The 11,330-nt window shown below is 37.8% G+C and overlaps 1 long non-coding RNA gene across 1 annotated transcript; it reads left to right on the plus strand.

Moving 5' to 3' along the window:
- The first annotated feature begins 9,254 nt into the window (after positions 1-9,254).
- On the plus strand, positions 9,255-10,552 carry LOC147155401 (uncharacterized). Its single transcript, XR_015092349.1, has 2 exons — positions 9,255-9,554; positions 10,243-10,552. It is a non-coding gene; the product is annotated as an uncharacterized LOC147155401 (long non-coding RNA).
- Positions 10,553-11,330: the final 778 nt, after the last annotated feature.

Below are 11,330 nucleotides of genomic sequence, written 5' to 3' on the forward strand. Positions count from 1 at the left end.
GTTTCAAACAAGGGCTAGGGTCTCAAATTAGGGTTTCAAACAAGGGCTAGGGTCTCAAATTAGGGTTTCAAACAAGGGCTAGGGTCTCAAATTAGGGTTTCAAACTCGGGCTAGGGTCTCAAATTAGGGTTTCAAACTCGGGCTAGGGTTTAATATTAGGGTTTCAAACTAGGGCTAGGGTTTTGAATTAGGGTTTTAAACTAGGGATAGGGTTACAAATTAGGGTTTCAAACTCGGGCTAGTGTTACAAATTAGGGTTTCAAAATAGGATTAGTGTTCCAAATTAGGGTTTCAAACAAGGGCTAGGGTTACAAATTAGGGTTTCAAACGAGGGCTAGAGTTTAAAATTAGGGTTTCAAACTAGGTTTAGGGTTTTGAATTAGGGTTTTAAACTAGGGCTAGGGTTTCAAACTAGGCCTTAAGTTTAAAATTAGGGTTTCAAACAAGGGCTAGGGTCTCAAATTAGGGTTTTAAACTAGGGCTGGGGTCTCAAATTAGGGTTTAAACTAGGGCTAGGGTTACAAATTAGGGTTTCAAACTAGGGTTTAAGTTTAAAATTAGGGTTTCAAACTAGGAATTGGATTTCAAACAAGGGCTAGTGTCTCAAATTAGGGTTTCAAACAAGGACTAGGGTTTTGAATTAGGGTTTTAAACTAGGGCTAGGGTTTAAAATTAGGGTTTCAAACTAGGGTTAGGGTTCCAAATTAGGGTTTCAAACAAGGGCTAGGGTCTCAAATGAGGGTTTCAAACTAGGGCTAGTGTTTCATATTAGGGTTTTAAACTAGGTCTTGGGTTTCATATTAGGGTTTCAAACTAGGGCGAGGGTTAAAAATTAGGGTTTTAAACTAGGTCTAGGGTTTTAAATTAGGATTTTAAACTAGGGCTAGGGTTTTAAACAAGGGCTAGGGTTTCAAACGAGGGCTAGGGTTTCAAATTAGGGTTTGAAACTAGGACTAGGATTTAAAATTATGGTTCCAAATTAGTGTTTCAAACTAGGGCTAGTGTTTCAAATTAGGGCTAGTGTTTCAAATTAGGGCTAGTGTTTCAAATTAGGGCTAGTGTTTCAAACTAGGGTCTCAAATTAGGGTTTCAAACTAGGGTTAAGGTTCAAAATTAGGGTTTTAAACTAGGGCTAGGATTTAAAATTAGGGTTTTCAAATAAGGGTTTCAAATTAGGGTTTCAAACTAGGGCTATGGTTTCAAATTAGGGTTTCAAACTAGGGCTATGGTTTCAAATTAGGGTTTCAAACTAGGGCTATGGTTAGGGGTTAGGGTTAGGTTTTTGGAAAGGGGTTAACTCCCGGGTATCTCCCGCCTCATCATTTTGACTGGACGGTTGTCATTCCGCAACTCTTATGCTTATGTCTCTCACCTCAGTTTAATAAAAAAATCTTAACAAAAATGTGTCTGATTCTTGTTAATCATGTAACCTGGGGTTAGGGTTAGGGTTGGGGTTGGGGTTGGTTTTAGGGTTAGGGTTAGGGTTGGGGTTGGGGTTGGGGTTGGGTTAGGGTTGGGGTTGGGTTTGGGTTTGGGTTTGGGTTTGGGTTAGCTCTTCCTGGCGAGAGATGTTGTCTCTGCAACGACCAAACTCCAACTGAGCAGCTGTGAGTCTGCGATCCTTTATATACTTGCAAAACCAGCCCGCCCCCAACTCAAATTGAACACACCCACTCCATGTACAATGAAATAACCTTGTAAATATCCAACCCTATTAGTTTATACACTTATGTACACTTAGTATTTAACTTTAAAGTACATATATATCCCCACAAATGTACTGTACATATTTACAACTCTTTAATTATGCATGCATTATATTTTAATCGTATTAACCTATTTTAACATCATGAATTAACTGTCCATTTTAATATCCCACTAATTATGCACCTATGATATTTTTATCTTGTTTAACACCATGAAATTGTGTTATTACCGTGTAATACAACACATGTATGTCATAATACAACATTCACACCATATACAGTTTTCATATTTACTATATACATATAATTCACATCCCACTAGGGTTAGAAAGGTGTCCAGGGTTATATACAATTATAGGGTTGAGGTTAGGGTTAGCACTCAGTAGGGCCATAGTACATCCACTAGGTTAGGGTTAGTATAGCTGGGGTTGGGGTTAGGGTTAGGGTTAGGGTTGGGGTTAGGGTTAATATAGCCAGGGTTAGGGTTGGGGTTAGGGTTGGGGTTGGGGTTAGGGTTAAGGTTAAGGGTTAGGGTTAGGGGTTAGGGTTAGGGTTAGGGTTAAGGGTTAGGTTTATGAACAGGATTCGTCCTTCCGCCGAAGCGGGAGGAGGGAGGTGCACTGTCCATCCCCCAGCGCTCTCGCCCTCCCTGGTACCAGCGTGGTCGACCGCCACCCCCCTGTTGCCCATTTTGTTCCCCAAATCGTTGGCGACGTCTGCCATACTGGACAACGGTCCAGTCATCACCATTGTCATACATCATATATTTTTTTGTTGTTTTGTTTTTTTCAATTAATTATATATTGTTTTGGTTTTTAATCTATCTATTCTACAAAAACAAAAGAAATAAACAAAAAAGATTTGAAAAAAAGAAAATTGAAAATAAGTGTCAAAAAAAACTAGTGCCCATCGCGACGTTTCGACCTTGAGAGGTCTTCCTCAGGCGTGGGCACAATAAAAGAAAAGAAAGGGCTAATGTATAGAAAGTAACAAAATGTCACTAATATGAATCAAATGGCTTTTCTCGACTGCGAGGAGCTGTTGTCCTTCCAAGAGTCAGAGCAGGAATGAAGGCACGGGCTTTTATAGCACAATGAGAGGGAGGAGGAGGAGGGAGAGGGAGAGAGAAAAAAAACAAAAAAAACGGTCAAACTGTGTTTCCCAGGATGTTTATTTTCAAATTAACCCCAGGTGTTAATTTTCCAATTAAACCAGAATGTATATTTTCTAATCTAACAGTCAAAATGTGTTTCCCAGAATGTTTATTTTCAAATAAATCAGAGTGTTTAATATCAAATGTAACAGTAAAAATGTTGCGCCAAAAAGTGTCTCACTCGGGTTGTGTGGGTCATTTTTTGTTTCCTTATGTTCTAGCGGTGTTGTGTCATTCTTGTGGATATTGACTTCTTCGTTTCTCCAATATATTGCTTATTGCATTTACTGCATACAATCATATAGACACAATTGGTCGCGTTAGAGTCAAATGTTTGTGTAATACGGAAAATGACCTTATTAGACTGATGACGTGCAAATTTGGGTCTAAAAAAATAGGAAAGTTGTAGCCGTTTCCTCCCTATTTGTCTCAGGGGTTTCAATTTCGCTGTAACTAGAATATCTTGGAGATTTTTATTCCTTTTGTAGGCTGAAATGACTTGATGGGCCTCCTCTATTTTAGTATTTTGTAAAACTTGTTTGAAATTCCTCTTCAAGTAAAAGTTCAATGATGAATTGTTGGAAGAAAATGTAGTAATCAATGGAATCCATTTTTTACTCGGAGGAACCTTTGGGGCTTGGAATCCTCTCAAACAGTTTTTTAGGAAAGAACGACTGTACCCCCTCGACCGAAGCACCTTGAAAAGGGTCAGCACTGCGTCCCAAAAATCCTCATCCTGCGTACAAAAACAACTGGGATTTAATAATGCCTCGAAATGTGTGTTTAGGGTGGAAACTATATTTATGTCAAAGTGCATGTGTATCTGTTGTTTTGAAAAAAACTTTGATATCCAATCTTTTGTTTTCTGTGAATTGTTGTCCTTTGTACGTGTTGTACGTGGTCGTGTCTAAAAAAGCAATGCTCTGTTTATTTATTGCAGTTTGAATCTTTATAGAGGGATCATGTGCGTCCAAGATCAGGAAAAACTCATCTAATTCTTTTGACGAATCCGTCCAAATTCCCCAGATATCATCCAGGTAGCTGAGGACATGTAGTGGTTTCTTTGGACATTTGGGAAGGACTCCTTCCTCCCAAGTGGCCATAAAGATATTGGCATACGCGGGCGCAAATGTCTTGCCCATGGCCGTGCCTTTTATTTGTAAATAAAAATTCTGGTCAAATTCAAAATCATTTCTATTTAAACTCATGTCTAGCAGTTTTATGAGTTCCTTATCCGGGCACCTAGAATCGGGATACTTTTCAAAAATCTTTTTTTTACAGCCGCCAGTCCTGATGGGGTGTCGATATTTGTACATAGACTGTTTATATCAATTATAAATAATATTGCATCATTGGGGATTTCAAATTCTCTTAATTCTTTCAATGAAATGACAAATATCCTTTATATAAGAATCATGTTTAGTGGATAATGGATTCAAATAGTGGTCTATGAATTCCGCAATCCGGTAAGTCTCACTTCCGCAGTCCGAGACAATGGGTCTGCCAGGCGGAACTGAAAAGGGGACTGTCCAAGACCCGGGATTTTGATGGATTTTCGGGAATCTCCTCGCTGGTGGTTCTGTGTCTCCTTTCAAATATGGTTTCTGGTGACCATTAATGAATTTCTTTTGATGAAGTGTTTCTAAAATGTCATTCACCGTTGGAATTGTCTGCGGAAAAATAGGTGTCTCCAATTTACGATAATATGTGGTATTATTCAATTGTGTGTAAGCCTCTGTTGTGTATTGTTCTCGGCTGAGAACCACCACTGCACGACCTTTATCTGCTGGCTTTATTACAATTTGAGTATTATGAGATAATTCACGGAGCGCCTTGACCTCCTGTTGTGTCAAGTTCAGTTTTTCCTGCCCTGGTCTAAAGTATCGATCAAAGCGTTCTTGATCTCGCTCAATTAGTGTTTTAATCGAATCTGGTAGTGAACTCCAAGTGAAATGAATGTTTATTTTCAAATCTAACAGTCAAACTGTGTTTCCCAGGATGTTTATTTTCAAATAAATCCAAATGTTTATTTTCAAATCTAACAGTCAAACTGTGTTTTCCAGGATGTTTATTTTCAAATAAATCCCGATGTTTATTTTCAAATCTAATAGTCAAACTGTGTTTCCCAGAATGTTTATTTTCAAATAAACCCTTTATGTTTTTATGTGAACTGACTGTGATTACACTTTGTACGTAATCCATTTCTACTCCACAAACATTAGGGTTGGGGTTAGGATGACATCAAGGTTAGGGTTACATCCTACATACTATACATTAGGGTTAGTGCCTTCTTTTATACAGACACTAGGGTTGAGGTTAGGGTTAGGGTTAGGGCCACATCATACATACTCCATATTAGGGTTAGGGTTAGGATTAGGGTTAGGGTTAGGGCCACATCATACCTACTACATATTAGGGTTAGCGCATACAGACACTAGGGTTGAGGTTAGGGTTAGGGTTAGGGCCACATCGTACATACTACCTATTAGGGTTAGCTCATTTAAACCTAACAGACATTAGGGTTGGGGTGACATTAGGATTAGGACTACCACATATATATCATCCATCCTAAACATTATATTTTTCATTTAGACCAGTGGGTTCTCTGGTACTTAAAAGATATATCCATCTACTTTCTGCTTTTTCTCCGGTCCCGATCAGTCCAATATTTGTTACTCTCTAGGCCTGCCACCCTAAGGGCCTCCAAACCGTGCGGCAAAAAGTGTCTCACTAGGGTTGTGTGGGTCATTTTTTGTTTCCTTATGTTCTAGCGGTGTTGTGTCATTCTTGTGGATATTGACTTCTTCGTTTCTTCAATATATTGCTTATTGCATTTACTGCATACAATCATATAGACACAATTGGTCGCGTTAGAGTCAAATGTTTGTGTAATACGGAAAATGACCTTATTAGACTGATGACGTGCAAATTTGGGTCTAAAAAAATATAAAATATATTTTGTAGGCTGAAATGACTTGATGGGCCTCCTCTATTTGAGTATTTTGTAAAACTTGTTTGAAATTCCTCTTTAAGTAAAAGCTCAATGATGAATTGTTGGAAGAAAATGTAGTCATCAATGGAATCCATTTTTTACTCGGAGGAACCTTTGGGGCTTGGAATCCTCTCAAACAGTTTTTTAGGAAAGAACGACTGTACCCCCTCGACCGAAGCACCTTGAAAAGGGTCAGCACTGCGTCCCAAAAATCCTCATCCTGCGTACAAAAACAACTGGGATTTAATAATGCCTCGAAATGTGTGTTTAGGGTGGAAACTATATTTATGTCAAAGTGCATGTGTATCTGTTGTTTTGAAAAAAACTTTGATATCCAATCTTTTGTTTTCTGTGAATTGTTGTCCTTTGTACGTGTTGTACGTGGTCGTGTCTAAAAAAGCAATGCTCTGTTTATTTATTGCAGTTTGAATCTTTATAGAGGGATCATGTGCGTCCAAGATCAGGAAAAACTCATCTAATTCTTTTGACGAATCCGTCCAAATTCCCCAGATATCATCCAGGTAGCTGAGGACATGTAGTGGTTTCTTTGGACATTTGGGAAGGACTCCTTCCTCCCAAGTGGCCATAAAGATATTGGCGTACGCGGGCGCAAATGTCTTGCCCATGGGCCTTTTATTTGTAAATAAAAATTCTGGTCAAATTCAAAATCATTTCTACTTAAACTAATTTCTAGCAGTTTTATGAGTTCCTTATCCGGTCGCCTAGAATCGGGATACTTTTCAAAAATCTTTTTTTTTTTACAGCCGCCAGTCCTGATGGGGTGTCAATATTTGTACATAGACTGTTTATATCAATTATAAATAATATTGCATCATTGGGGATTTCAAATTCTCTTAATTCTTTCAATGAAATGACAAATATCCTTTATATAAGAATCATGTTTAGTGGATAATGGATTCAAATAGTGGTCTATGAATTCCGCAATCCGGTAAGTCTCACTTCCGCAGTCCGAGACAATGGGTCTGCCAGGCGGAACTGAAAAGGGGACTGTCCAAGACTCAGGATTTTGATGGATTTTCGGGAATCTCCTCGCTGGTGGTTCTGTGTCTCCTTTCAAATATGGTTTCTGGTGACCATGAATGAATTTCTTTTGATGAAGTGTTTCTAAAATGTCATTTAACGGTCAAACTGTGTTTCCCAGGATGTTTATTTTCAAATAAACCTTTTATGTGAACTGACTGTGATTACACTATGTACATAATCAATTCTATATATATTGTATATGTAAATATATGGTTTTATGAATGTCTTATTTATGTATGTATATTTTTTATCAATTGAAATGAAATGTAAATATATATTAAATATGTAGCTCAGAGTCGAATTATGGAATGTATGTAATGAATTTGGGAGTCCGTAAGAAAGCAAAGAAAGAAGGAGAGCAACGAAGCCAAAAAGGACACCAAGGAAGGAAAGAAGGAAAGTCAAGCGAGACGTCAAGTGCAAGATAGAAAGTTGAAGGGAAAAGAACCATGGTTTGAGATGTCCTCATGTAACCTCTTATATGAGGATATGTTGTGGGTTCTGTTTTCCTTGCGTCTCCCTTGGTCTTGTTGAAGTGTCATCCCGCCCTTCCTCGTGTCATCCAATCAGTGCCCTCAGCCACCTGTCTTGCCCCAGGTGTGTCTCGCCCCAGGTGTGTCTTGTTGCGTCGTTAGTGTCTGTGTATTTAGTCTGCCGTCTCCCCTCCGTCTGTGTCGGTTTGTTGTCTTTCCTCGTGTCACGCTGCCCGTTTTTGCCTCGTCTCTTTTCCCCACGTTTTGGTTGACCTGGTCGTCATTTGGAAGCTCGCTTTTGTTTGATAGAAATGAATGAATCATCCGGATGAGACTCCGCCTGAAGAAGGACCAACGACCTCCGAAACGTCGCCAACACGGCCCTCATCAGGTATAGTGCACACTTTGTATGTGTATATATTGGATATATTTTATATCAACTTATGTAAACAAATGTACATTATTTATGAACGCAGATGTCGGATTAGGGTTGAGATTCGGGTAAACTCGTTTATACTACAGACGTTAGGGTTAGGATGACATCATGGTTAGGGTTTCATCCTACATACTCCACATTAGGGTTAGTGCATTTATAGTACACAGACACGAGGGTTGAGGTTAGGGTTCGAAGAGGCAACATCTCAGACAATTCATTGAACAATTGTCGTGTGCTCGACCTGAAGAAGGCTCTTTACAGCCGAAACCTTGTCAAGGCACACTTGCATTTAATTATACTCATTAGGAATTACAACTCATTTTTTGATTGTTTTTGTTTTATTGTTTTATATTAATAGGTCGTGATTACATATATAACAAAGGCCACTCCTATTGAATAAATAAAAAATGGTTAGGAATGAGGGATTGAGCCCTTCCTCGACCAGGATAGGGGAATTGATCCCCCCTCCTGGAGCGAAAAGGAATCGCACGGTCCTTCCGTCCTTGGAACCTCCCGTCGTCACGTTCCTTCCACTGATGTGTGGGCTGGCGTCTCCGCCCATTGCGGACAACAGTCCACCCACCATCCATCATACTTTTTTCTTTTTTTTTATATCTCTGATTCCTTTTTAAGGTAATTGATGTATAATAATGTTTTTAATCTTTCATTTAATAGAAAGGAGTTGCCTTTGTATCCTATGTAATCACTATCTACAAATACATTTTATTGTAGATGTTATGTATAATTGAATTGTAATTTTTTATTTATTCAATAAGAGTGGCCTTTGTTATATATGTAATCACTATCTATTAAAACAATAAAACAAAAACAATTAAAAAAAAAACATAAAAAAAAAAATATTATATAAAAAAAATAGTTGTAATTCCTAATGAGTATAATTAAATGCAAGTGTGCCTTGACAAGGTTTCGGCTGTAAAGAGCCTTCTTCAGGTTGAGCACACGACAATTGTTCAATGAATTGTCTGAGATGTTGCCTCTTGGAAAAGCAAATCCAAACTGAGCTTCCTCTAACAGGAACCGAACTATGGAGGTAAATTTGGTGCAAAACTAACTTGTGCAAAAAAATTTGTACCTGTAGAAAAAAGTCTAAATTTGTATCTGTAAAAGTCGTGATTTGTATCTGTAAAAAAAATGTGTGCCTGTAAAAAAAAAATTTGTCTGTAAAAAAGAAATTTGTACCTGTAAAAAAGAAATTTGTACCTGTAAAAAAGAAATTTGTACCTGTAAAAAAGAAATTTGTATCTGTACAAAAAAAATTTTGTACCTGTACAAAAACTATAAATTTATATCTGTAAAAGTTGTGATTTGTACCTGTAGTCAAAGAAGTCGCCACTAGGAGTCACAAGTGGTTTTTCTGCTGCTGTTCAGTGACGTGAGTTTTGCCCCATTTGTCGCGCTACAAATGGAGCAAAACTAATTTGTACTTGTAGAGCGCCGTGATTTGTACTCGTAGAAGAAGAGGGCGGGCTCTGGAGGATTTGGGCGGGCTAAAGCTCAACCTCATTGGTTGAGCGAACGACCGTGGGTTGAACTCAAATGACGCCCATAAATCCGCAATTCCAAACAGAGTAGCCACACTAGTTTACGCGTCATTTTGGAAGAAGAGGACGTCCCAGGCGTGAAAATGTCAACATGGTTAAATATACGAACACCGCGTGGAACAGCTTAAACGTTGGTTGACATGCAGAGCACTCCAAGTGGGCAGAAAGAAAGAAGTTTTAGTATGAAGGTAAGATTTATTGTACGAACATAGCTCGTAATCCGGTGCTAGCTAGCTAGCTCATCTCATGTTGTTGTCACGAAAACTGAACACATTGAAGTCACGATTTGTATTTCAAGATTTGAAGCCTACCAGTGTAAACATACGATCAATAGCTTGTACCTGTAAAAAAAAAAGTGGACAATACTCAGCTACTTGTATTTGACTAACATTATATTCAAGCATCTGTACTCTTACTATCATAATAAAATGAAAACAAAACTTTTTTCTGCGAGTGGATCTTTAAGCCGCTCCAGGTATTTCAACCTCAACCCTGTATCCTCTGTATTTAATCATTTTATTTCAAATATTATAATTTATTGATAAATGTCAGTATTTTTGCAATGTATGCTTTGCAAACAGTTAAAATAAAAGGCTCTTACACTTTTAAACATACACATTTGCTTTCAACACTGAAGCCAAATAAAAATAATGCAAATGGGAATGTTTATAAACAATGTCTGTCTATCAGTATTCCCACTATTTCTGATATTAAGATGTGACAAAATCTTTTGTTTTTTTTCTGGCTAACAAGATAAAGCTAAACATTTAACTGATTACGTATAATGTCAGTGGCTGTGTTTTGATGACACAGCTAGGAAGCTATGATTATTTTTTATTGTATGAATATGCTGACCCAAGCATTCTATTCGCACAGATGCCAGCATGCAGTCAATCAAAGCTACTTCTTGATCAATCGCTAGACGGTGGCACATGGTGTGACATCAAACCTGCTTCAAAGTGGCTTTGAAGTCCAACAAATGAGAATCCTTGATACACTGGTTACGGTTCTGAGATAATTTCACTGCAAACACCTTTGGGAAAGTGAAGAAATTATGCTTTCTAAATGTCTTCCAATTTTGAGTTTGAAATGTTGCAGGAGTACAATTTAATCCATATTGAGAGTTATTTGAAATAGTCAGATCAAATAACAACATGTATCATTCAATAAACAAGATTGTGCATCATTTGAAATGTTTTATTTGATGTCCAGAAGAGCCGTTTCTGCATCCATCCAAGACGAGAACAGTATTCTTCTCACAAACAGAACAAAAGTTATTGATGGAGCTGTATGAGGAATTCAAGACTCACCAAAAAAAGCAATACTGCTGCTATCACTAAGACGAGGGAAATATCATTGGTAAAAAAAAAAGAAAAAAGCAGACCGACTAAATATATAAGTTATAATTGTTTCATGTTAGATGTGTATTTCACATTAATCGTGTTATTAATTATTGATTTAATGTAAGCACCTCGAATTTACCTACATATTCATTCTTCACTGTTACATCTCAACAGTAGCCAAAAGCGATCATGGCAGCAAGTCGGCAAGTAGCCTATAACAATATATATAAAAAATAAGACTAAATAGGTGTTGCCCATTATTGTAGCCACCAGAAAAAAAGACTGACCACTGCCACAGGCAGATCTGCAAAATAATTTTCCATAATCCAGTTTGATGGAATACCCCCAGGTGTCATCTCCTGTCTCTTGGCTGCTTTCTGATGGAGTGGGTCATCCTTTTCACTGATGCTTCAGCAGTGTCTCCAGCAGTTGTCTCCACCTTTTGAGCAAGATTTTGAAATATATGAGATTCTCATTTAATTAAAAATAAATAAACTAACATTTGACCTAGTTACTTTTGTTAAAGTAGCTGCGTGACAGTGACACTGCTCACATCTTAGTAATACAGATAGACTGGCATTTCAAAAGCAGAATAGCCAATATTTAAATAAGAGTAATGTT

This window comes from Leptonotus elevatus, chromosome 22, assembly GCF_054856555.1.
Source record: "Leptonotus elevatus isolate MCC_2025b chromosome 22, RoL_Lele_1.0, whole genome shotgun sequence".
In the NCBI taxonomy this organism is placed as follows: domain Eukaryota; kingdom Metazoa; phylum Chordata; class Actinopteri; order Syngnathiformes; family Syngnathidae; genus Leptonotus; species Leptonotus elevatus.